The 26,470-nt window shown below is 48.1% G+C and overlaps 1 pseudogene; it reads right to left on the minus strand.

Moving 5' to 3' along the window:
* Nucleotides 1-486: 486 nt before the first annotated feature.
* Nucleotides 487-8,163, minus strand: LOC101722507 (G-patch domain and KOW motifs-containing protein pseudogene; annotated as a pseudogene).
* Between the last annotated feature and the right edge of the window lie 18,307 nt (nt 8,164-26,470).

The following is a 26,470-nucleotide window of genomic DNA, read 5'->3' on the forward strand; positions in this document are numbered from 1 at the left end:
GGTGATGGAAGAAAATAAATTCCCCTTCACACAACAATCAGAGGAAGACAGTTCCGAACAATGACCAGACCATCCTCGCAGGCAATGATGACAGCTGTCTCGAAGTTATCACACCCCGGCACTATATTAAGGCCCTGAGATTACAGCCAGGTTCATTAGAGAAACATCTGCTGGAAATCAGCACGGAGCAGCAGATATGACTGCTAGGAACGCAGTCCGGGCGGGGGCGGGGAGATGGCTTCACTGCTGGGGGAAAAGTCCCTGATGTTTTTGGCTCTTGTGTGGCTCACCTTCCCCCTGCCATCAAACCAAGGCTCTTCATTTAAGCAGGGTCAGCAGTGGGATGCATTTTCAAGACCCGAACGTCAAACAACGTAACGGTGGCAGGAAGACCTCCTCCAATTAGTGCTTAGTGTCTGCCAAGCACAAAGGTTAAGTGTTCCATGCTTGTTATCACGTGAATCCTCACAGTGACCCTGTGGGGCACATCTTAAGTGTCATCCTCTTTTTTTTTTTTAATTTCTTTTATCGGTATATTTTAGGTATACAACACATTACATTTCTCATTGGGAACTTGTACCTTTACATGATGCATCTTGGTTCTTATTTTTTTCCCCATTCTGAGCCCTCCCTTCACCCCCTCCACTCTTCCCTATTTACAAAGACTTTGTTTCTATTTTTTTCCATTCCTCATAATTTTTCCTTTCCCTTCTTTTCACAATTTTTCTTTCCCTTCTTTCCTTTCTCCTCTTTTACAGCTTAGGAAACTGAGGCTCAGAAGTGGAGGCTTTGCACAGGTCCAGTTTCCAGTGACTAATGGATACAGTGATGTCCTGTCTTGCTTTCCCCAGACCAAGTTCTCCTAGGGTACAAGACTTTCAAGACTGAGTCCCTGGCATGGTCCCAGGCCAATCTGGTCTGACTAACCTGGACTTTGGATTTACATCTGTCTGGTATCAAAGCTGATTTCCTTCTCCAAGCTGCTGTACCGTGTCCTTCATTCTTTGTTCATTTATTCATTTGCTGTCATTTGTCAAGACAATGCACTTGCTGAGCAGCTGCTATGTGCCAGGCACATTTCTGGGCACTAGAGACACAGTAAAGGAAACACACAAAAATCTGAAAGTCCCTCCCATCCCTGGGAGCCCTGTTGTAGCAACTCCCCTGTTATAATAGTTATTGTGTATCCAGCTTGACTTTCCTTTGTCTTAAGACTAGTTAAGTCCTGTTATTAGTAAGAATAAGAGCAATCAAATGATCTCTCTGTGGTTTTCCATTGTGCATCTTTCTGAAAAGGCTCTGGATTAACTTCTAGAAGGACGGATAGGCAGAAGGCTCATCAACTCTATCATGGCCCTCTTCAGGCTATAAATAGGATTTTGGAAGAGGCGTCATGATCAAAGCACACATAATCAGGAGGGTTATAAATAGGGGAAACTTGGACTTCAGCAAATTCCTGCGTGCTGCTACTAGGAGACGCCCTTGCAGGTCAAGAGTTTTAAGTTTAGCACCACTACCTGCTCTGAGACTAGAAGGAGGACAGACTTTGGAAATAGCTAAACTCAAGTTCAAAGCCAAACCTTCTCATTTCTCCTTGGGTGATCGCATATGTCTTAACCTCCAAGTTTTTATTTTCTGTAATGTGAGGATATGGGTAAAAGTAATTGCCTCAAGGCCTGAAGCAAACTACAGCACTTAATGACATAATAAAGCTAGCTCATCGAAGGGACTGAACTCTCACCCCTTCCCTCCGCTCATGTTTAATGAGCAGCCACTTTTATACATCGGTTACATTCCATAAACTGTTCTCATGACTTACACATACTTGATCTAATATCCTCTTTTCAGATGGAGAAACTGAGGCAAGGAAAGACAAATGAGCTGGTTCAGAGTTCAAAGATAGTGTCAGAGCTGGGATTTGGACTCAGGGCAGTATGGGTGAAAGTATAATCGGTTTAATGAGGACTTCAATACAACCACAGATGAAAACCCCACATCCAGCTATCCAGACAGCAGCCAGGTGGCCAGAGGGTGACAGTAGGGTGGCGGGGAGAAGACGGAAGGGTAAGCAAAGGGGTGACTTTCTCGTCAGGGTCCAGTCAGGCTTTAAGGAGCCACAGCCACAGTTGCAGCACATTTTCCCGAGCTGGGGAAATTCCAACCATGGACTCCTCGTGTCTTCTCTCAGCTGCAGGGAATTCGAGACTTTGTGCAAGACTCGGGTTAATTACGGGAGGACAAATATCTTCCTGCATATTGGGGGCCACTTGTCAAAATGAGACCCTTGAAAATGGAAGTTGGCGTCGTTAATAAATATCCCAGGCTTTGGGCATAAACTTAAATCAGGAGCTCATGATGATGCCACTTAGTAACCACACATGGAATTAAAGCTGCCCCCTGGGCCCAGGTGATAGCTGTTTGAGGGCAAGGCGGTCAGCCAATGGGTGGCGAGGACAGCACCAAGAGACGGGTTAAAAGGAGCCTGTCTGGGTCACGTCCTTCTTTGCTCTTGGCTCTGGCAAGCAAATGTGCTCTCTTCCTTTTAAGTTGGGAGTGCCTTGGGGGAAGAGGTTCTGGGCTTTTTTTTCTTCTGTCTCTTCGTTTAGGTAGCTTCAGAAGTAATCTCACTGACAGGAGAAAGGCTCCGTTTCCCCCTGCAGAAGCACTGTGCTATTGGTTGATTTCTTGATGCTGGTCATTCTTTCAACCCAAAGTGTGAATAAGGAGCCAAGTGGACAATAGATGCTAGGAAGTGGGAAGAACTTCTTCAAATGGGAAGGGGAACAGATTGGGGGGGAACGGGAAGGGAAAAAGAATTCGAAGAAAAAAGGATTTGAAGGAGAAAACTGGAAATGAGGGAGGGAATGAAGGGGTTGGGTAGGGAAGGGGGCAAAAGAAGATGTTATGGGCATAGGCAGACTCCTCGTGATGAACTGTGGCATCACGTAGCTCAGAAGTACCAACAAACTAAGAAAAAACTTTTCTACAAAAGTAACTTTCTGACCCAGAGAAAGCTGGCTTGAGTTAAAGGTGGGAAGGGGGTTTGAATGCCAAGGCCAGGAGGCTGAGGGCCATGAGGGAAGCCGGACTCTAGGAAAACTTCAGTGGACTCTGGGTTCCTGCAAGCCCAGGTCTAGGGAGGGAGGAGGGAGCTGAGCTGCCTGTCCCAGCAGCACCCACGGCCTCAGCCAAAGCTTGCTCCTCTCGGTCTGAGAAGGGACCAGTGGTCCCTCTGCCTCAGCGGTGGCCTTGAAGTCCTAAACTGCAGGGGGACCCTACCAGCTCTGCTCACATGGCATCCCGGATGGCCCTGAGATGGGGAAAGAGCTGGTTTTCCATAAGCTAAGACGCTCTGGGGTGACCACTGCCCCACCGTGCTGCAGTTTCCGAACTGTTCTAGCTTCTCCCAAGTTATCTTATGACTAGGCCTGCTGCCGCCCCAGAGCAGCTGTGAGCACCCTTGGGCATGGGCCCCGAAGCCAGCCTGCCTCTTCTGAGGCTGGGGCCCAGGGAACCTTCAGCTTCTACCTCCTTGGTGCAAAGATGGCGGTGTAGCAGCTTTAGCAATTTGGGGGCTTTCACTGAGCGGCCAAATCTTGGCAGTAAGAGGGCCTGGGCCAAAGATCATGTAAAGGGATAACTTGGGAAACATTCTCGAAAGGCTGTGAGGGCCAAGTGGCCATTTTCGCCCCTCCCGTGTCTTCCCCAATGGAGAGAATCGGCTATGCGGTTCTTGGTCTAGGTACCCAGCACCCTGCAGGTGTCTCCCGGCTCCATTCTCCGCTATTCTTTCCTGACCCATGGTGTGATGAAAAGGGCACTCGGAGTGCCTGGGGGCTGAGACCCCGTGAAAACCCCAGGACAGCTTCAGCCAAGTGGAGCCTTTTATGCTATTACAGTTCTATACTCCATGAGCCTATTAACACTCGGGTAGCCTGCTGGATAGAGGCACCTGGGGGTGGTCAGGCCACCAGCCTAGCATAGTTTTATGCCTGATTAGTGTCAAATGTTAGCTTTCCTGTTCAAAAGGTCCCAGCTGCTGTCAGGAGGAGTCCCGTTAGCTAGAAACAAGGTTCGTGGGTAGAATAAGAGATCTTGGGGACTCCATTTAACAACCAAGGATCGTGTTTTCTCTCCTATGCAGACTCTAGTAATCCCGCTTTCCTGCTTGTCCTCTAGAGAAGGAAGGGGTTCTGGAGGAGGGGAAGGTAATGAGATGTGGTCAGCTTGTGATGTATGTGAAGTAGTCACATGGGCGTCATTCCATAACACATGCAAGTGGAAGTGCAGGCTGTCATGGAGTGGGTGGAGTGACTCGTATTCTACCTCTGGTTCCTCAGCTGGTTCTCTCCTGACCTGTCTTGAGCTCTCTGCTCATCGCCATAGCTCAACTCAGTGTAAGAAACGTCCCCAAAGAATGTTCACTGCCTATTAAGCTTAATAAACACAAACTCAGTGCCTGTGATGAGTCATAACAATCAGTTAAGTAACATGCTGAGATTCATCTTCACCTGTCTACAGAGAGCTCAGATTATGACTGAATCCTTCTGAAGTCCATGCTTGCTGGAAGGCAGCTGTGACCTGGGTGGGTGTGGGCTTGGGTTTCTGCTGAGATGTTTGTAGGAGGGGGACGCTCGCTGACAACTTCCTTCAAATCATCTAGAGGAGGCTGTGGCTCTTACCTAAAAAGCCCGAAGCCGAGGCACAGGAAGCTGGCCAGTGTTAATATTTGCTTCTGGTTTCATGAAAACAAGCTCGCTCTGAAGACTTTGGGAATAAGAATGCAATCATCTAAGACAACATGTTCAGTAACTCTGGCTACTGAAAAATTGTTACTGTGTACAGAACTCATTGTTCCACAAACGTTGAGGAATGATGTCAAAACAGAAAAGGAGTTTTTACTGGAAATCAACAGCTCTCCTAGGTTTTGAGTGGGCGGCTGCGTGGCCTCTCAATCCAGAATTCCTCAGAGGGTAAAGCACAGGAATTGCTTATTTAGTTGTAGCTGCCTATCACAGGTGGCTCTGGATGTAAAATGACCAGTTGGAACTCGGGTTTTTAACCCAGTTCGACATGGAGGACATAAAAGAAACTAGGATGGTAGAGGGGAAACTGATTTTTTGCATTTTTAAATTTCCTCAACTCGAGTGTTTAGGGAAGTGGGCTGCATCCCATGTTGCTTGAAGTTCATTCTGAAAAGTCTAGGTTCATTCAACTATTAATCTTACAGGACTTAATGTAATCATTACACCTAAACGTGCTACATGCTAATTACTATACAATGAAGAAAATTTCCATGCATTAATATTCACCACTTACAGGAGAAAACATCTAATGCTTCATCTCCTTTTCTATCCCTAACTCTAAATTCAAAACTTCTAGGAACTTAATCAAATTAAAACTTAGTTTCTAACCTTCTAATAATGTAAAGTCTCATTTAGCAAGAAAGTGAGCGGGAATAGCTAATCCCACAGGCCCATATCTAACAGCTTTAACTTTCTTGGAAATCCACTGGTCTTGGAACCAAAAAATTGGTGCAACTCCAAATACAAGTAATTCATTATCTTCACTCGTACTCATAATTTTAATTGGTTGTAGAGGTTATAGTTGTGATAACCTACATAAAACTTATCTTTATTTCAAATCATTAGTCTATATTTACCCTTATTTCTAATGTTACTGAGTGGTGGATCTGACAGATTCTAAATTATGTACAAGCCAAAGAACTGCAAAGCATACCTTCACTAGTGAAGGAAAAGCAGCTACATTTATTTTATTATCATTTTTTTGGTACCGGGGATCAAACTTGGGTACTTGTGCTTGTGTAGCAGGCAGCGAAACCACTGAGCTTAAATCCCTGGCCCCCAGCTACATTTATTGAAGGTCATGAACAGAGAAAATGGTGCTGGGATGGCAGAAAGGCCCATTGCCTGCCATGCAGGTAAATTAAGATTTGGGGCTCAAAGTGGAGAAAAGGGACTGCTTATGCTCTGGTCTCTGGGGTTCTATGAAATGTTCCCAAGGTGGTCTTTGAGCTGAAGTGGGTGGAGGGGTAAATTCCTCAGGGTGTGCCACCTGGGCTCACTGGGTGTAGGGGCTGTGAGTGGTCTTCAGCCCCCCCCCCCCGCCGCCCCCGGGAGTCCAAAATGGTGCAAAGGAAAAGTGAGTTTATTTGCAGAAGAAAATGGTACAAAGCCACTCTGAGGTGGGGGTGCCCCAGGGCTGGGAAATGGCTGAATATGGGGCAGTGGTCCTGTTTTATGGGGTCCCAGGGTCCACCTCATCCCTCCCAGGTGGTTGTTTCTGATTGGTTATCAATCAGCTCATTGCTCAAGGTCTATAATCAAGTTGGCAGGGGGTGTGAAAAATCTTATTTTTGCCTGCCCGTCTTAGAATAGTTTGTACAAAGAGAAACTTGGCTGATCTGAGTACTGTGTGCCTGGCCTACATGCTAACCACAAACAGTCTAGGTTTGCTTCTCATTAAGGGGAGTGATCTTACGCCATCCCTGCCTGTTTGGGTCCCATCCCTACACCAGTGACTGGGGAGTGCCTACAGTGGCGCCTGGGCTCAGGAGGGTGGAGGGGAGAGAATTTCTCAGGCCCCAACAGCCTATCTACTAACATCATGCCTCATCTTTGAGCGGGTCTGTGGATTTAAAATGATTAACTGGAACTCCAGCTCTGTTCTTCAACATGGAGAGCTTAGAGAAAAGCTGGTTATTCTGCATTTTAAGTTCCTCGAACTCGGCTTAGAAGGGGCTGCACCTTCTGCTTGCCCTTGATCCAAAGCCCTAGTTCATGTCTCTTCATATTTCGATTCCCATCGATGTGGCTGATTACACAATTCTATATCAGGCCCTTCCCTTAGCTGGCTGCCTTACTTATTCCCCTTGGACTTTTGACTTATGTCACCTGTCACCTTTGTGCTCCATCTATATCTTCAACCCACACTAAAACTTCAAATGGTTTTTATTATACACAATTCTAGTAAACACTGGATTTGTTTCTAGTCTCCCTTCTGGTTCATCATCCATTCTATCCCTCTGTCCCGCACTGCAGGACTGCATCACAGGAGGATGAAGCACTTAGCTACCTATCTTCACACACATTTTTCAGATGGTACAGACTAGTAACAGCCTGCGGGATGGAAGTTGGCCCCACCGTCTTCACCTGAGTCACGGGCCCACGCACTGGCACATGGCATTGTAGTGAAGTTCTACCAACTTGTCCCCCTTCTGTAGTTGCACCAAAGCCCAGCTCTGCTCTGTCCCGGCCCAGCAGACGTCCCACTCTTCCAGCCTGTGGCCCCAGCACCACCATCCACACGATCGCCCTTCACCTTGATCAGAGTCTTTAGTATATCTTCCCTCAGGCGTTCCCAGCCCTGGCCATCTGTCTGGCACACATCTGGGCTTCAGAACATCTTCAATCTTCATCTTGGAGTAATAATGGCCACCCTTGGGCAGCCTGTCCACAAAGCCCACAAGCAGGTCCCTGCACAGCCATTGCTAACTCCTGATGGCTGCTTTCTCTCTTGGTCACAGGCCCGTTCTGTTGGTCTGGAGGGTATTTCTGCCTCTGCTGGGTACCCCTGCTGGCCATGGAGGTCTTTATTCTGGAGGGCCTTCTTTGACAAGGCTGTTCCATTTTGTTGCTTCCCGGAAGTTCTGTTCACCTGGCCAGGATGCAAGTTCTTGTCAAACCCCTGCTGAGACACAGGTTGCAGGGAATACTCACTAGTCACCATGTGACTGCCCACTGCCAGACGAACTATGGTCCACATATTGTCAGGATCAAGGCCTTCCGCCTCCTGTAGAATTAATTCCCCATGAGGGCCAGAAAGGACCACCACTGCTCTTCTAGGCAGGCGGCTGGTCTTATTCTTCTCTTGCTCCCCATCTACCCTTGGTGGGTAGTAGGAGCCGGAATTCCAGCCCTTGGCCAGCCTGTTAGGTCTCCTTTGGCACTTTCTCAGTCCTGGGTTCTGTCTGCCTTTTCCCGCTGAGGATAGCGACAGCGGGAGGGCTCAACACCCGAATTCTCTTCTCCAAAGACTCCGATTCCTAAATGAGCTCTTTCACTGCCTAGGTCAACATCCATCCACCAAAGCCTCTGTGGGTAGGTCAGAAGTAGGGCCACAAGGGCTACCTGCGATGGCCATTCTGGATCAAGAGGATGACCAGTTCCTCTGAGGGTTCTGGGGGCTTCACACTCTGCAACTCCCTTTCTGGCACGATCGTCAAGAAATCCTCCTTTGGGGTCGAGGCCGCGCAGTCTCCACATCCACCAGCCCCCTCTGGACGGAGGTGCAAGTGAAGTCGAAGGAAACCGGAGAAGCGAGCTCCAGAGCCTGACTTCGGAGTTCTCCATGTTGCCTCTGGTCTCAGGTCGGCCTGCTGCTTGCTGGGAAATTTAGTTTCCACTCTAGTCGCTCGGGCCCAGCTGAGGAACTGGAGGTACTACCTTTCCCATAAGACACGGCGGAAGGGACCCCCCCCCCCCGGGAGCAATGGTCGACCTCTTAATGCGTAGGAATGCGTCGCACCAAGCATTCTGGGAAATGTAGTTTTTCTGTAGTACGGAGGACCCTCCCCAGAAGCCCCCTCACTATCTCCGGTAAGATGCGCGCCATCCTCCTGGGCTAAGAAATGTCGTTCCTTCGGCCTTAATTAGTAGGAAACCCTTCTTTCCAAGTTTTAATGAGCACTTGTTCTCTAGAGCAGTCACTAGGTGGTCCCCATGGGCCAAGACCTGGAAGAACTGTTCCCATACAGTTGGATAGCTTATTGTACTTACCCCGGATTAATAAGATACTAAGAGTCTCATGGTCTCCAGGTCTACCATATCAGAAGGTAGAAAAGGCCTCCCATGTAAACCTTAAATGGACTCAACCCTGTTTTTGGTGTTTTGAATCACAGGGTTATTGGCAATAATCGGAGCCAAGACTCAGTCTCTTGGCAAAGTTTTGTCAGTTTGCTTTAGGGTCTAGCTGGCCCTCTTGACTGTTCTGGAGGACTGAGATCTCCATGGAGAATAGAGACGGGAGATAGTACTTTATCCCTACAGCCTTTGCCACCTCAAGTTTTTTGAGAGGTAAAATGTTATTGCCACTCTGAAGGAACTGGAGCAGTCCAAACCAGGGAATTTCTTTGAAGGAAGCACCTCAACACTACCTCCATAGCCTTCTTTGAACAGGTAGGAAAAGGCTCATTCCAGCCTGTGAATACATCACTTAGGACCAGTTTTTGTTTAAATCCCCTACATAGTGGGTAAAGTCTAATTGCCAGTCCTCACCAGGGTATGACCCTCCTCTGTACAGGTTCTAACAAGGGAGGTGGTTTGGGTTTGCCAGGGTTATTGCAGGCAGAGTGGGCAAGCTTTGCAGGCCTCTTGAGTGGTTGTCATTAGTCTTAGTTCTGTGAAAACTTGACCACTTAGCGTCTCTTTACATATGGAAAGAATCATGAAGGGCTTTTATAGCCTTCCACTGTGTGTCCCTTGAAGGGACTGGTTTGTTTTCTAAATACCAGCTAAGTCTTTTTAATTCCCCTTGTCCTAAGGCCTATTTATGTTCCTGGTGTTATAGATTGGTTTTAATGGTTCCTCAGGAAGGTGGTAATATAAGGCCTAGGGTCTTGAGGGGCTGTGTAAGGCTGCCTTTCTTACCTCTCAGCCTTTTGATTTCCCAAAGAGACTTTAGACATCTCTTTGGTGTCCCTTGTAATGAATGACAACGACATGACTGATACTTTCCAATTTTATAGGACATCTCTTTCTAATAAGTGAGTGTAGGACACCATGGGACAGTTAACAATTGTTTGACATGTCAAAATAGTAAAGCTCTAAGGCTCTCTTTGACCCTAATTATGGCTATAGATTTAGAGAAGGGTTTTCGCTTGTATGACTTTGGGTTATGTTTAAAGCATTGATCTCTTACCCATGATGTCAAGGGTCACCGGAGATTCCTCACAGGAAATGGAGATGTCAATGGACCAGGTGCATTGCAAATTGCCCTGGGCCTCTTCAGTCTTGATCAGAGTGGGAGGTGAGGGTTTTGGTTGGCCTAGCCCCCCTCTAAGGGAGCAGGGGACCAGGCAATCCTCCAGTGCCATCAGTCAGGCACATCAGCACCTGACAGCAGGGCCTGGGTGGTGGCCTGTTAGTCACATGCCCAGTGTCCTGTCCTTGTATTTACCTAGTGTCCCAGAACCCAGTAATGTCAGTGTGACCTTGGGAGGTGTAAGAGTGGCTAGAACAAGGAAAAGAAAATGGGGAGTACTAGTGATGTCTTAGTGACTCTTCTCATTGCTGAAACTACCCAATACCCAAAGTTAAAAAGGGGAAAGGTTTAACTTCAGTTCGGTTTGTAAAGGTTTCAGTCCATAGTTGACTGGCTCCAAGGCAGGGTGGGATGACGGGTATTGCAGAAAGTCCATGGCAGAGGAGGCAGGCAGCAGGAGCAAGCCTCCCTCCTCCCTCTTATCATTCAGGCTACAAGTCTGAGTGGTGCCACCCACACCTAGGGTGGACATTCTGCTTATCCACACCCAGCTCTATGCTAAACCAATTTAGTTATCACCCTCAAACCTAATATTACGCCTTAACCCAGCATCGTACACTGATGATCCAGCCATGCCCGCAAAACCTCACCTATGAGTGCAAGAGAAGAGACCTGTAGATACAAGCCATAACAGCTGACAATGACCCGGGCAGTTTGCAAATGCCTTCGAGCTGCTTCTCCAAGCTGGGAAAGAGGATTACTTATTCACTGGCTCTCATCTTCCATTGGTTGGGAGCTGGAGCTGGGGCTACTGACTCCTTTGCGTGTGTGAGCCATATTTCTGCCTCCAGGGGGAGGTCAGCTTGGGAAGTGAGGCCATACTGGAAGGGTGAGGTCCTTTCCTTGCTGGGACTGCTTGTTCTATCAGTGACTGCAACAGGGCTGAGTGAGCACCTGACTTCCCACATCCAAATACATTTTCTTTAGTCTCTACCACCTGTTGGACTGAACTGGTTGAGCAGACTGTTGCTTCAGATGGGCCAGACTCCACCCAATAGACAGCTGGTACAGTTGGTGCAGACTCTCAAACAGCCCCGAGGGTGTCAGACTTTAGACCCCAAGGCTGGTAATCATTGACTTGTTAAATGAAGTAAGGCCAGAGACCTCTTGTCTAATCTTGCTTTCCAGTGCGGTGTGAAACGGATCCAAACCTTGGGCTCCCTTCCCCATGAGAAAGTTTGATCACAGTGACCTCCCTGAGGGCCTTTCCATGGGCTGGGCAAGCATGGCATGCCATCCTGGGCACAGCTAGGTTGAGGGTGGGCACAGCTTTCTTCATTGGTCATTCTGAACTGAGACCCACTTTGAGGGCATTTAGTGTGGGAAGATAGGTGGATGAGAGGTAGAAATACTAAAAGTGCTGCCTTTCTGCAAAAAACATGCATGTGGCAAATGATACAATTTCCCAAGACTGTGACCCCCTCAGGACTACATTGACTACATCAACTCAATTCTAGGCCACACATGGAAACTATTATGGTTTCCCTAAAGCTATTTCATGTGGCCTTGGATAACCCAGATGCTGGGCTTGGGTAAAGACACAAAGACAAAGCAGGTCGCCTGGTTACCTCTTTGCCATCGCCTATGATGAACATGTCTATAGCAGAGTTTAGAGTTGCATCGAGCCATCAGCCCCAGTAGCTGTGCAGCTCAGTAACAACGTGAGTCACTTCACCTCTGGGGAGGCCTTTTCCCTCTGCAAACTAGGCTAACAGCTCCTGCATGATCACTTAGCATGTCGTCCTGGGCCCTACACAGGTTTCAGAGCAGACTTGAGGTTTAAGCATAAATCTAGCTCTGTACTTTGAATCGCATGACCTCATATTTTAGGCTTCAAAATTAACCCACAAGCCTGGATCTTCCCCCACTGGGCTGTCATCCCCAACAGGTCCTTGATAACCAGTCGGACACTGGAGATGGACCCATCTGCCCTAGGTTTTGTTATGTACAGCGGTGAGGCATGAATGCCCGATGATCCGAGCTGAGTTGAACTTCTCCTTGGCTTTTTTCAAATTCTGCAGACCTGTTAGTCTCTAACAGGATAACCACCACCACTCATCTCTGCACTCAAACCTCAACCACTTGAAACAGATGAGTTTCACATGAGTTGCTCACTGTACCCTTGCACATTCTGATTGGGACTTGGCTGCTTCCTGTACACATTCATACTGAGTATGCACCTTCCACCACCAATCCCACTTCTCCAGGTAACCTCTGCTGACTCCAGTCTACCTTGATGTACTCCCTTCCCAGGGCTGGGATTTTGCACATGGTATAAGGTGTTGGGCATAATTTGTGGTTGGGTTCCAGCGGCTTGTGGTTTTTGACTGCCTTCAATAGCCCTCATGAATAACAGGTGGATCAGAGGCTGAGGAGCTGTGTGCTGTCACAGCCTTGAAAGCTTTTCGCCATTACTTGTGTGACTACTGCACGGAGGGCACTGAGAGGGAGTTGAGTCCTGTGGGAAGGTGGAGGAAAGTTGCTTAGAGGAATGATCAGGGCTCATGACAATGTCATGGGTGTCCAGACTATCTCTGCTGGTACCTGTATTGGGCTAGGGAACTGGGTCAATTCCAGGGGCTGGGTTCTAGATGTGCCTGCCACCCAGACTTAGACAAAAGCATCTTGCTTCCAAATGGATTTGAGACTCAAGAAAATCAGCATGTAGGAGCTAAGCAGGATGGGCTGTCAGACTCCCAAGCCACCTACTCTATACCAAAGACTAAACTTGGGCATGAGAGCAAGGAGTATTCTAGCTTCTCTATTCCCGGAGTCGGGTTCTGGGATCTACTCTGGCCCTTCCCATTTTCCCTTGATGTAAGGTATCCCGGGGACCTGTTTCCATCTTTAACTGACTTCAATGATCACCAAAACTAAATGTTAAGTTGTATCTGAGTGACTCTGAACCCCACGCCCTGCCTAGGTGACATCTTGAAAGATGCCCAAAGGATCCTCTCCTAAGACCGTGACATCCAGGTTTTTGAGGCTTAATTTTCCTGCAGCGAAAAGACTGGAAGCATTGCATACCCCAGTGTAGTCACCTACCAGGCATGCAGCACAGCTCATTCCTTTGAAAGGAGTCCAGCATGGCATTGGTGGAAATCTTAAGCTTGGCCCGGGAAGCTTATCTGAACACCTTCCTCACCTACTGGAGTTTGGGCATAATTGGAAAGGCATCTGAGATAGAGGAAACAGCCAGTGCAAAGGTCCTGAGGCAGAAATGAGCTTGGAGAACAGTACGAGAACCAAAGGATGATGCGGCTGGGGCTCAGTGAGCATACTGGCATAGCACAGGGGCTAAATGAGGCCAGAGGTGGGCTAGGTTTTTGTTAGGACTGTTAGCGACTTGGATGCATCACCTGGGACAGTTTTCTCAGCTGTTTGGACCTAGGGGCAAGCAGTTGGCTGTCAGGAAAGCTGCTCTACTTATCCAGGTGAGATGAAACTTGAACCCATGAAGCAATAAAGATGGCAAGATGAAAACGGACAAGGCTGAGCACCTGTAGCTGCGAGACTGGATGTTCAGCACGAAGGGGGGGACGAGGGCTTGGTCTCAGCTCTGGGCTGAGTGGACAGCAGCAGTGTTGACTGCAGTGGGGACAATTCAGAAGAGTGAGCAGGTGATAGAAGTCGGAGGGGGTAACTTACACCTTCAGCACGAGGCAGCTTCAGAAATGGTATCTAAAAGGAAAAACCCTAGTGCTTAAGGATCCACTTCACTCTCGGTTACGTGGCTTTTTACAAAGCCTTGCTACAAGGAGGCGAAGGCTGCCTGGATCTGACTGCCTGCTGGCCTCTAGCAGAGGAGCAGCACAACGGTGACCCAGCATGCACAGCAAAGGCCTCGAACTCAGCGCAGTCTCCGGACTGTCTTGGTCTGTTGATGGTGCTCCCAGCTTCCAATCCAGGTTCAGAGGCCTGGTTCTGCCTTGAGGTTCCACTCTTTGGAGACTTGGTTCCTCCAAATATTGAAGGTCACTTCGGTCAGTTTATAGCCTCTGGAGTTCACCAGCTTTGGGTTGATTCCCAAACAGACTCCATGAAGACCCACATCTGGATCAGGGCCACTACTGGCCTTGTCTTGTCAGGCTGGACCTGGGTCAGAAGGGCTCTGGCCAGCTAGGGGGTCTCCAGTTCCACTTTTTGGCACCCCTCTGAAGCCTCCCAGGTTCTGCATCTGTGTCTTGTAAATAGCTCATAAAAGCTGTTGTCTCTAAGCCCAGTTTCCCTAGTTGTTTGGTACCATGTTTCAGCACCCAGGAACAAGTCCTGGACCCAATCACACAGTTTGAAGATACAAAACCAAGCCAAGTTGCCAGTTGGGAAGATCAAGTTCCACAGGCCCCGATGGAGTCATTCTCCTGGTTTTTTTCTAAACGATTCTGAGCATCGATGACTCATCCTAAATATGTAATCAGCCCCTACCCCACAAAAAAGCTCCCGATCGTGGCGAGAGGACCCAGTTGCCTCTGGGTATGTGTGAGTCATCACTTATATTGAAGAAACAATAGCTTTTCCAAAACTCAACTTCTGAAGGTGCCTGAGCCTAGTTAAACTTAACTAGTTTCAACTGCTTTGGCCACTGCTAGCTATTCGTGGGGAAACACCGTCTTTTTAACCCAATTGAGAGTATAACACTGGTTTTCACAAACGCATCCCTTTTCTACTGTAAATTTGTACTTTAGCATAATATCTGGCCATGCATCTCGGTACCTTTCCCAGAGGGATACAGGAAGCAATCTTTGTGTTTACCCACTTGGTAGATGAATGGCAAGGTGTGAAAGTGAGATCAGTGCTGGAAAAGTCCTCTAGACCTTTCTATACAAATAGCAGGGAGATGGAGGTGTATCAGGGAGATCGTGGTTAATCTGAGGTGGGACTGCCCCAGATCCTGGTCAGTTTAGTGGCCCTGAATCTTCAGGTCCTTGCTTCCATTAATCACCTTTCTGCCTGAAAGGAAACAACTGCATTGATTCATTGATGGCCCTGAGTAACTCTGCTCCCATGAGAGGTGGAGAATGCATGCCCTCCACACTGAGTTCTGACAGGCATTAAGAACCAAGGGGAGAAAGAGCAGCTGTCTGGACCGCTGTCGTCCAGGTATTGACCTGTCCAGGAGACAAAGACTGGAGCCTGTGCACAGGAGCTTGGCAGAGGAGGCATCCTGTGGGCCTGGTGTCCTCTCCAGCTTCATCTGAATTGTATTCCGACCGTGGTCTTGGTATGGGAGGCAGCCTTTCTCACAACTTTCAGGACTTACCCAGCACGTGCCAGCCTCGGTGGGGGAGAGCCCACCTCGTCCTAGGAAGGAGTGGGGACAAGGAGAAACAGGCCATGACTTCTCAGGTGACAGTGACTCTTCTGGGAAGACCCTATGGATTCCCACAATACCGACCTCTTGGCTCATTGCGTTGTTAAATCCCAGGAACTTAGAGGACCTGACGGCCCTTTAAGTAGAAGGAGTGGGGTTGTTGCGGAAGCTTGATGTGAGGAAGGGGAAATGATGCAGTCTTCAAGCTCAGATGAGGGTAGAGCACAACAGAGGCAGAGACTAAGATTCCCAAGTGTTCAGAACGCTGGCTCCTATAGAGCATGATGACCGCTTTTCCTGGGTCACAGTGCAGTTGACTTGGAGATCAGGTGCTGTGGTTTAGTGTATCCTGGTGGACTGAACACAAGTGGACCCTTTGGCTTGTCTTCTAGCACTGAGCACAGGACAGGAACACAGTGGCAGTCAAGGTGGCTCAGTGGAAGATTCCAGAGCTCTAGAATGGGGGCAGGGGAAGCTCAGAGGGCCTGAGCTTCCAGGAAAGATCAGAGCAGCTTCGATGACCCCACTGTAGAGCAATAGGGTGGGTGCTCTTGGGATAACATCTTAAAGGTCATATGCATCTGCTGTATTGGCGTGGGTTAAAATTTTGTGTTAGTCCAAATGCAGTCCTTAACAGGGTCCACTGAGGATGGATTTCAGGCTGAAGCTCTCCCTGGTGCTCAAAGTTCCAGCAATCAAGGTCTTGGTTCAGTTAAGGTCCCTTCCCCCAAGTAAGGTGTCATTGTCCTCAAAAGCAGCTTTATCCTTGTAGAAGGAGGGTGCCAGATGCTGTCGGGTTTCCCCTGTCTCCTTCCCCATCCACCCTCTAATAGCTGAACCTAGCTCTTATGGCTCCTGGCCTACTCTAGAGACTGTGGATCCTCAAGTAGTAGATCCTGCTGGGAAGGACTGTCAGGCTCAGGTGAGAAACCTGTCTTAATATAAACTGAGGTTCATGTTTAATGGCAGGAACGGGTCCCAAAAGGCCGGGCTCTGCTCAGTCCAAGTTAGTCTTCTGCATGGTGCAAGTTCCCCAGGTCTCCACGAATGAGGCCTGAATGGCCTGGCTCAGTACTGATTAACTGAGAATCCCGTAAACCAGGCTGTTTCCTGACCTCACCTGGATAAGTCCATCCTGGGCTAAGGAGCCCTGCAGGGCTTGTTTTAAGTCTCCACTGGGTTTATTCTGTCCTCGAAGGGGACTGCCCCTTGTGGTGCTTGTAATAAGTATTGAGAAGCCAAAGTGCAAATACACAATTGTACGTGGACTATACACAAGTGGCCGGTACAGTATTCACTACTTATGGCTGAGCCACACAAGCCTAGCAGCTGATGGCACTCACCAGCCCAGGGAGGTAGGCACAAAGTGCCTAGGTTGTCTGCTTGGGTGACCCAAAGCTGAAATCAAGGTGCCAGCATGTGGTTCTGGGGATGCCAGGTACCAAGTTTACACTAGGTATTTCAGCTCTTGCAATGTAGGACTGAAAGATCTCTCTGATCCCTGTCAACAGGGCTCGCTTGGCCCCTAAAGTCCTCCTAAGTCCCTTGCCACTTAGCCTGCCTGGTCTTTGAGTCAGCAACAGCAGAGCTCTTGTCCTTAATGAAAATAGGAGTGACCTGCACAGCTCCGCCTGCACCAGTGTTATCCTGGGTACGGACATATGAGCGGAAGTCTTGGAGCACTGCTGACCACTGCACCCTGTGCTCATGAATCCCCACTCCACTCTGCCTGAGGAGACGGGCCTTACCTTGCTCTCACTGCTTCCTCACAGGACTGGAGCCCAGGAGATGTGGGAGCTTTGAATGCTCGGGAGCTAAACCTGGCCTTAGCAGACTGACTGTGCCTTTTCCAAAGCCGCATCCTTCTCCGACTCATGATATATCCGAGGCACGTGTCAAAGTCCACATAAGACAATGGCTTTGCTATTGTCAACACCAGCAACTCATAGGCAACGCCAGACCCAGCCTCTTCTGTCCATCAGCTTGCTGCTGTACTGCAGAATAACTACTTCAGTGCTGCTTAGGAGTTGAAGGATTCCTGATGTCTTCTGCAGCCTCTGGTGAGAAATCTCTTCCAGGTGCGTGCTGCCCCCTGTGGGTCAGAGCGGGTACTTGTGCTACTATTTTCATAAGTTTTGTCAGGTAATGAGGCCCTAAGACAATGTTAAATACTGGAGGTGTAATACCCTGATAATTATACCCTGTATCAAAAAAACTATGTTCCCACTTCGAACTGCACACAACTTTGAAAGGAACTCGCTGCTAGCTCATTGAGTCTGATCACTTTCTCTAGATCACTTTTCCTTTGGCCCTTTGTTTAGGGGATTTGAGGGACTGGAGTCATACTGCCTCAAAGGGAAATCAACTCTGATTTCCAGTGGGCTGTGTTCCCTTCTGTAAAATAGAGAAACTGCTGATTGCCCAAAACGAACCTGCCTTTGCTCCCTGCACCTGTGGCAGACATCACTAATCCATCACAGCACTTGGTCTACAGTGAGCTGCACCGCTGTGCAGCCCTCAATGTAGCATCCTTGACAGCTGCTAGCAGTCAATATTTTGTGTTCCAAGAAAGGCAGCTTCTGGCAAGCCTCGGTTCTTTCCTCTATCCAGATATCTCTTGCTGGAGCAGTGGCTATTGGGTCAACCTAGTAACCTCATATTCAGTTTCCTTCCCTGGAAACCATGCTGCAGTGGGAATAGAAGGAAGTGCTGCTGTGTAATTGTCCTGCTACGAGTTCAGTGTGGGTGAAAGGAAATCCTGGGACACAAGCAAGGCTACCTTGGGCTTGTGGATCCAAGATTTGGGAATGTCCAAGCTTTACAGTTGCTCATGTGAGCTCATTTCTTGCTACTCGAAGAGGGAGGCCTGGCCTGCCCCTTAGGCACATGTTCCAGTCTGGGTTTGCTTAACAGTCCTGTCTTAACTGAGCCACTCAACCTCTTGGGACTCTGACAAATGAGCCTTCTGGCTTCTGGGGATGGCATGTGGTGATGGCTGGCTGCCAGGTGAAGAAGCTGAATGGCCTATATTTTTAAAAAATTTGCTTAGTTACGTGCAACTTAGTCTTACTTTTATATCACAGTATACATGGCATTTAAGTCAGCAACAGGCACAATTAGCAAGCAATAAAATTCAGTACCTGATTTATTAAACTGATGCCCAGAACAGTTGCAAAAGTATATTCAACAGTGTACAGAACTTTTAGAAAAATTTGTTTTTGGAGCCCTTTTTTTTAAAGTTTGGTCTATTAAAAATGCTCCGCATAGTCAAGCTCATGGGTAACATACCCTTTGTATCAGCCAGTGCTTGCTAGAGAAAGATTTCATGCAAGACTTACAAATAAGAATTTACAAGATTGGCTTGCAAAGGCCACCCAGAGTCAGGTGTGGGAGTGAGAAAGGTCTATCTGGGCACTGGGGGCGCAAAGGATGCGGTTGAAGGCCTGGAGCTCCGTGTGGCAATCTGCCCAAGGTGAACGTGAAGACTGGAGCTCCTCTGAAGAAACAGAAGCGGTCCTTCCATGTTTCCCTTTTTTTGATGTTTGTACAACATTTAATTTAAACTCAACACATAACATTCAGTGTGGCTATTCCATTCTGAACCCTGCAGTGATCATGGTTAAGTTGCAGTGTGGCCGCAGACATCAGGCACCGCCATGTTGCTGGATGGACAAGGTCTTGGCGTCAGATTGTTCAGACAAGGGTCTTCACCACAGAACCTTCATGATCCATGGGGAACTAATGCAAAAGAAAGCTTTCCAAGGACAGGAGAATGAGAAAGGAAGCTGAGAGAATTATGAACATCATAGAAACTCAGTTCCATTATCATAATCCAGAAACCCACCGAGCTGGCCACAGGCCTGTGAAATGAGTTAGGAATGGAGAGATGGTGAGAATATTGCCGGTGGCTCTTCAATGAAGAGAAGAAATGCTTCCTTGGCACCAAAAATGGTGTCAGTATCACTTGTTCCAGAATCTTTACAGACACGGAGAACCGGCTGGAGGAGTAGGCCGCATCCATCTCCCAGTAATGCTGGCCTGAGGTGAAAGCCCTTAGGGCTCCATAGAGAGGAAAACTTCGTTCCTTGGGGCTCCGCAGGTGCACCTTGCTGGTCATTTCCAAATACCCTCCCGTCTTCCTCAGAGGGTTCACATGGCCCCTGGCCCATATTCACTTGGGAGGGTGTTGAGCTTTTTTTTTTTTTTTTTGCAGTCCAGTAATGAGACATGAAATGGGCTCTCAGTTCACTGACTCGGGCTTTGGCATGTGCACCAATCTAGTCCTTTGCAGTGAATCTGAGTCCCTTTGTCTGCTGCGTCAGATTTCACTGGCCCTCAGTTGGTGTAAGATGTCTCCTCTGTCCAGTATGTCCAGATGGCATTGTTCCTCATGTGGAAATAGATGGCATCTTCTCACTTGTTTCCCAAAGGGCTGGGTTTTGCCTGAGTCTTCCAATAAGCACACTTTCTCTAGAAGCTTCTCCCTGACTTCAACAACATTGTGGACTGGACTGTGCCTGTGAGGAGTGTTTGATGACTTGGAGCAAGCTCTGGCTGACAAGTTCTGGTCCACCTCAGAGGCCTTTATCCCCTGAGCTGCACGGATCTGCTCCCCAGAGCTAGTGGTGTGATTGGGCCTGGCTTGCCTGAGGCTGGATACCTGTTTGTTGATAGCAATGGTTGTGAAATGCTCTGTGTCTGGTGGGGCCCTGCATAGAGGACAGCACTTCAGAGTCTGGACTTTCTCCCAGTGGAGGAAGAGGCAGGAACAGCAAAAGTTGCCCATAGCCCATGATGACCAGTCAAGGAAATAGTTCATGTGTGTGGAGCATGTGAGAGGCTTCTGAATCTCCTCAAAGTATCTGAATCCATATATCTGGCACTAAAATGCCGACATTACTGGAGATACTGAGACATGGGGGTAAGGTTACTCCAAACTGCTACTGAAGTGTAGTGCTTTTTTTGGCCAATAATGAAGCTTCCCTAAGCCAGCTGTGGCACAGGCCTGCAATCCTAGCACTCGAGACTGAGGCAAAAAGATCACCCTGAGTTCGAGGCCAGCCTGGACTTAGGAGTAGTATCATTTCCCTCCTTTACCATTCTGGCTACAATCTCCCCTAGGTGGGTCTTCTATACCCAGAAATATGCTGAGCCAATCTAGCTGGGCATTTCTCACTCCAGTTGACACAATGGCTATGGCACCCTTGACATTCCTGTGATGTATGCGGTCTTTGGTCCTGTAGAGGGTATTGTTCTCTGACCATATGGGGTGGGTGTGAATTTGACTAGAGATGTTCTGGAGACCTCAAAGCATGTCCCAGGCAAACTCCAGGCCTCCTGGGAACTGGGATCATGAAAATCATTCCCAAGGTAGCAGGATCTTGCCTTCCGGGTACTGCCCACACATGTATCTACTCCTACAGGATTTCTTCCGTGCTTGTAATGTGGCGTCTTGCCTCAGCTTTGTGTCCCTAGGACATGATACTCAATGCCTGCAGATTAAAGGGGTTTATTTTGGCTCTTAGTTTGTAGAAGTTTCTGTCCCTAGTGGGCCAGCACCAAGTACAGCCTGGTGGAGGGGCCTGGACAGAGACGAAGGCTGCTTGTGTCATCTTATCCAGGAAGGTGGAGTGAAGGGAGCAGCCAGGGAGTGAAACCAGTGCTTCCTAGCCACACCCTGTAAGCTCTGAGAGACCTCACCTCCTAATAGCACATCTGTATAAACTCAGAGGACTAATCCACTGATGAGCAGAGCCCCCATGATCCAATCACCTCCCCAAAGTCCTGACTACAATCACATGAGGCTTTTTTTTTTTTTTTTGGAGGGGGGACACCTAAATATAAACCCTAACATGTCTAGATCCAGGTTAGCCTCTGAGGTGGAAGATTACCAAATTGGAGGTGGCCTCGAACCTGTAGAGAACCCAGTTCTTCTAGCTTTCCAGCTGTGAAAGATTGCTACTTCAGGAAAGTTACAGAATACAAAAATACTGGCCAAATCTCTTGAAGCCTGGAAGCATTAGTGGAGTAAATTTTTTCAACAAAACTGGCTGCCTGCCTACTGTCCTGCCCCTGCTCCCATAGGATGTTCAACATGAATGCAAATCAAACACTGGGCAGCAGTAACATGGCCTGTGAAAAGTTTACACAGGCATAAAAAATATAAGCAAGTCTTGGTGTCTGAAGCTACAACCTTGGCTAAATCCTGAACCCCCCCCCCATATAACCTACAAAATAACCCATCTTTGTCTCCGCCGTTCAGAGGAATTGATGCTTTTATACGTAGGGAAGCTTACCCAGGGGGTCTCCTAAGAGCAAAGAAGTCTAAAGTTTTAAAAACTAGAAAGGAAGGTTAGCAGCTGGATTTAGAAATGGAGTCCCTCAGACTGATGTCCCATCCTTGGGGAAGCTGCCAATCCCAGTAGGAATTAGCTCTGGATCGAAAGTCTGTTCTGCTGGTCTTCTAATGTGAAACAAACATGTGGTTGGCCCTGAGATTTCTGAACCTATTTCTAGACATAGGTTTGAGAACTCTGAGGCAGAGCTCTCCTGTCCCCAGCAGTCACTCTTGGGTGGACACCTGCTCACCTCTTGGTGTGCTACTCGGGTCCTTGGGAATAACTCACTTGTTAGTGGCAGCAAGAGCAGGTACTGCGGTCTGTGTCCAGGCTCATAACTCAGAGGCGGACGATCAGAACATGAAAGTACACGGACTATAAAAAAAATCATGGAATGTTCCTGTGCCACATGTATGTGGAAAAGATTAAAAACCTATAAACCCCTGCAAGTTAATGAGGACAGATGGTCGGCACAGTGGACAGTACAGTAAATCAGGGCCTTCCCTGACCTGTCAGCCCATCTTGAATGCCAGGCCAACCCGGGCCTCTCCTGCCACCCCCACCCCCCAGCTTCCGAGACCAGCTGGAGAGGAAATGGACCAGTTCCCAAACCGAGAAGCTCCCCTGGGAGTCCCAGCTCCGGGAGGTGGAAAGGGGGCAGGGAAGCACCTTGGCAGAAGGGCCTTAGCAAACCGTAAGAGTCCTGTTTTTTGCTCATAAAATTCAAATGTGCTGTTTAATGGTGAGCTCCCCAAAACTCACCTTGTTGGCCATTCATGACTTGGTTTGGCTTTGGACTAAGCTGAGGACCATGAAGTAAACATACATGGTCCACAAAGGTGAGAACATGTGGTATATCAGTGTTTACTAGAGAAACAGAATCCAAGGTAAATACATAGCTTACAGTTGGCTCACAACGGCCCGCACACAGTTGGGTGTGGACGCATACAAAAGATCCGTCTGTGCACTGGGGCTGCGTGGGATGCAGTCGAAGGCCTGGATCTCTGTAGGGTCTGGTGCGAGTCAGTATCAGGAGGCCGAAAGGTCTGTGCTGAAATCCAGGAGACGATGTCCAAGGTAGAAGTGAAGACTTGGAACCTCCTTCATTTCCCCTTTTTATAGCATTCTGGCACTAAACCTCCCTAAGTGGGTCTTCCACACACAGAACTATGCTGAGCCAATTTAGGGTTGGGCATTATCTACTCGAGTTGACAGTCGATTCTCACACTGGGTGATGGGGCTGCTGGTCATGTAAACTTTATCTTTTTGTCTGGTGATCAGAGGAGTGTGCTTGTCCAGTCGATTCCATACACTGACTGCCTGGCTGGACTGGCTCACAATGGCTGGGGATTGAAGGACCTGAAATTAACTTGCTTTTTTAAGGAGACCTAGAGCAGGGAGTGGCCCACTTGAGCTCCAGTGTGGGCTTCCTCAGAGCCCAGGCTCATTCCTTGAATGCAGAACAGCAGCAGGCTTGTGTGTGGAATGCAGCCCTCATAGCAGATCCTATAACTGTCTGTCCCTGGTTTTCTGATGTGGCAGTGAGAAACCAGCCTTGTGGTAGATCCCTCTGCCCATCTCTGGAACCAAGGATAGCCTCTTCCTTCTAACCGAGACCTCAATGTCCCAATCTAGAATTGCTCCCCAACCTTCCCTTCTGTGGGAAATCGGGCTCCAGGCAGACCGAGCCCACATGCCTACCTTACGTGAAAATGGCAAGCAAAAATTTAAAATGTTGAGAATAGAGCTAAAAGATACTAAAATAGTGTAGCAGATAAAACAACTGGAGCAAAGGCAGAAGGCAGCATTAAATCCTGACTTGACACCAAGAGCCACACTTTGAACAGGTGTATATCAGAAGGTTGAGTCTTTAAGCAAGTCTTCTAAATAAGAAGACTCTAAATATATCCTAACATTATAGTAGGCATAGAATGATGTAAGTCTTGATAAAACTCCCCATCTTATTGGATCAAAAATGGTTCAGTCATTTGGTAGTTCTTGAAGTATCTAATCTGAGGCTGCTGCATGGGCTGAGCAGAATATCCTTTCCATAAGGTCATTCTAGCCTCTTGATCAAATCTAGCTTTAAAAGCAAGGTCTGCATTGTTCCCGTCCCTTCCCCCACTTTCTGGGCCCCAGTGTGTGCTACAAATGCTAAAGTTTGTTATTGGGACATTGGATCTAAGCACTCCTATGGACCAGACAGGTCAAGGGTACAAAGAGGGCCAGATGGGACTTGGACAGGAGCAATGGGAGGTGGCATTGGTAGCAGAGCTCACTTCAGCCCCAAGGCCCTGTGGGAACGTAGCACCCTCCCCCCCTTGCCATACTGTGACCCTCTTTTGAACAGAAGCTGAGGATCTGGGATCTGGAATTGTTTCTATTCCTAGCAATTTAAGGTCTGAAAAAAGCAGATCTTCCTGCAGGTGGGATTGAGCTGTAAGTGGGAACTCTGGATATCCTTTTTGGTTTCTAGAACTGGCTGGGTATCAGCTCTTTCCTGACTGCACAGGAAGTACATGTCTCTTCTGCTGGAGCTATACCTATTTTTCCCCCTAAAATGTTAATTCTAACTCGAACTCAAGAATTTCCCAGCATGACTAGAGCTGTAAAGTGGGAGCCAAACTGCCCTTGAGATCCCATCTCGCCAAGAGCTCACCTCTAGAAGTTACTGAGGGCTTCCGAGGTGACTGCAGCGCCTGGAGGAGGCAGGACTGGTCTCATGGCTGGTAGGAGCCAGGAGCAGAAGCAATGAGTCTGGTAGCAGGTAGGTTCTTTGACCTATACATCCTGGAGTTGGAAGAATAACTTACAAATACCTTACAATGAGGTCTGACATGGGATGCTAAAGTAGAAAATAGTTTAGTTAGCTCTTCCCCTAAGCTAATGGCCTTATGAATAATCTAAGTTGGTGGGTGGTCAGCTGTACTAGTGGGGATTTAAATAACAGTAAACTAGGACTTGGAACCAAGAATGAATTTCTTCAGGCAACACAGAATCCAGCCCCCCCCAACTAAATTCCTGAGTGGGGAAAGGAAAGTTATAATGCAAAATCACCAGTTTTTCTAAGATCATATTTCACTGTAAACTCTGAAAGAACTGGGTTTACAGCCTGAGTTCTAACTGGTCATCTTCTAACTCCAGAGCCACCCCTGATAGGTGTGAGCAGCTCCTGTACCAGGCTCAATTGTAAATGACCAGGTTGAGAGACCTTGGTGCCCACCCATTCGGGGGACCCCTCTTGGGAATCCAGGCACTGTTCTCCCTCTTATTTGCAATAAACTCTCCTCACCTCCACTGTTAGCTCGTGAATTCCTTCGTTTGTGGAACCATGAGCCCGGTACACACGGTAGCATCTAAGACTCCTTTAAGGTCCAGTATTACCTTGGTGGTGTCCTGAACCTGTTCCAGAACTCTTGACAAGTATACCGACGAGTACCCAAATGAGGTTATTCAGTAAGCGGTGTAATCAGAAATCATGCAAATTTCCCCAGAATTTTCGCATACTTCTGGGCTAATAGTAACCTTTACTGGGCATTAGCCTTTTGAGGCTTTATCACTCTTAACCTTTTTTGCAAGCCATGATTAGCACTTAAAGTGCACAAAATCCTAAGACTGTAACAAGGACCACGTGGGGGTTCTGCACTATGAGCTATTGTCACCAGTCCCAAGGGCAGAAGCACTTGTCAGACTCCATCCTCATCGCATTTTGACAAGTTTGGAAGCTGACGAGTACCAAGGTATGACTGTATTGCAGTGCTGCCTTACCTTAGCCACAGCTTGGGTAAGCACCTCAACTCACTGAACCTGACACGTTATATCAAGTAATCTTCGTCATCTCTAACATGATTGCAAACACGTTGCTACTTACATTCCTACTTGTATTTTAAGCAACTTGTCTCCTAGTTCAGTTTATGATCCTGCTGTCTTAACACCGTGTTTTTGTGCCAAGAAACTACAGGGCTGGCTGATACGGAGCCTTGTGGGGCAGTTACCTACATGTTCTCAAAGGATGAGCCTGGGATCTTGCTTTCTGCCCCTGGTTTTTAGTTTCCCTTCTTACTTTAGAAATGTTACATAGAGCTATCAAGGCACCAGCTCTTGGGGTGCCTTGTGACAAAGCCAGTCTCATGGGTGAAGCCGTAAACTGAACCTCAGACACCAAACCTTGCTATCGAGATCCATCAATGCCACATGTGGGACAAGAACTCTTGCCTCTCAGCTCCTCGGAGATCTTTCACTGACACTTGTTCTTAGTAGGAATTTTCTGGTGGTAAGACAGATTTCTGCATGTACTGCATTCCTAATGCTGCTTTCCTATGTGGGTTCTAAGTGATTGGGAAGTGGGCTACCCAGGCACAGGTGGTCTGCGTGTGAATGCCTGGGATGGGAACTTGACCATGAGCTCTCTCCTGCCTCTGAGCCTCTGGTCTTCCCTCAGGAGAGGACACTGGAATACTGACAGACTGTAGTTGGAAACAGTCTACCCTGGGGGACCCAACTGGAGGTCCCAGTTCTATGGCTGGATGTGTTTCCATGGTGACTCTGAGGCACCAGCCTTTCATCTCCACTTGTCAAGTGGGAGACCCAGCTTTTCTAAATGTAGCTGGATGCATGAACACCCCTAGCCCACAGAGGACACCGAGGAGGAGGGCAGCTTGTCAATAATCAGGTCTGACATTTTCTCAGGGTTTAGACTTTGATGGACTCCACTGACTTTGACTTCACTGGTCCTGTGACTATCTGCTGATGTCTAGAT

The sequence above is a fragment of the Heterocephalus glaber genome, unplaced genomic scaffold (assembly GCF_053883595.1).
Source record: "Heterocephalus glaber isolate CG9 unplaced genomic scaffold, H.glaber_assembly_v1.0 deba00001687, whole genome shotgun sequence".
Lineage (NCBI taxonomy): Eukaryota > Metazoa > Chordata > Mammalia > Rodentia > Bathyergidae > Heterocephalus > Heterocephalus glaber.